The sequence below is a fragment of the Morone saxatilis genome, unplaced genomic scaffold (assembly GCF_004916995.1).
Source record: "Morone saxatilis isolate NCDOM2014 unplaced genomic scaffold, NCSU_SB_2.0 Contig3, whole genome shotgun sequence".
Lineage (NCBI taxonomy): Eukaryota > Metazoa > Chordata > Actinopteri > Moronidae > Morone > Morone saxatilis.
In genome coordinates, this window is record NW_023339873.1 from 3,494,338 (window position 1) to 3,495,394 (window position 1,057).

The following is a 1,057-nucleotide window of genomic DNA, read 5'->3' on the forward strand; positions in this document are numbered from 1 at the left end:
TCTTGTAGACCTAATATTATGACTTTATTCTCGTAATGTTACGACTTTATTCTCGTAACATTAAGACTTTATTCTCGTAGACCTAATATTATGACTTTATTCTCAAAATTCCAAAAAATAATAATATTTTTTTCTCTTAGTCTGGCCCTAATACTCTAGATTTACTGGGAGATCCCGAGAGCTGCTATGTTCAAATATGTAAAGCTCAAACGATTAATCAATGAATCAATCAGTTAGTTGATTAACAGAAACATTTATTATGATAATCAACAGAAACCTGCTTCCAGCTTCAGGAATTGCTGCCTTTGTTTCTGTTTTATATAATTTTATACTGAATTAAGATAAGACAGACTTTATTGATCCCACACTGGGTAAATTCACTTGTTACGGCAGCTACAGATACAACACAACAAATAAAAATAAAATAGAAAAAACACAAGATATAATAAAGAATAGAAAGAATAAGAGTTGTATGTACACTACATACAGATTTTATACAGTGATTTATATGGAAGATTGCACAGGTTACTGCAGGAGGTAGTGGCATGGTGTAAAATAAATAACTGAACAGGATAATATATATATTTATCTAAATATGTATATGAACTGTAAAGTACTAATAGTGCAAGTAACATACTAAATAGGGCAGATGTGTTGACAGATGTTACAGAGACAAACAGTGGTACATTATTATATAATTAGGATGTCGTAATATACTAATACTGGCAATAATCATAATATTTAATTAAATATTGATATAATATATAAATAATCCAGCACCTCTTAAAGGACCAGTGAGTAGGATTTGGTTTGATTTGATGGCATTTAGCGGCGAAATTAGATTGCAACCATCTGGATACAGCTCCAAGGTTGTTGAAGAAACTAGGCAAAACGCCCTTGGTTTGTCCTTTCTGGGCTACTGTAGAAACATGGCGGTTCAACTTCATGGAAGGTGACCTGTAGTATCTGTAAATGAAAAAGACTCATTTTGAGGTATCAAAAACACAATTATTCTCATTTTTAGGTGATTATACACTATTGAAAACATACCTATGAA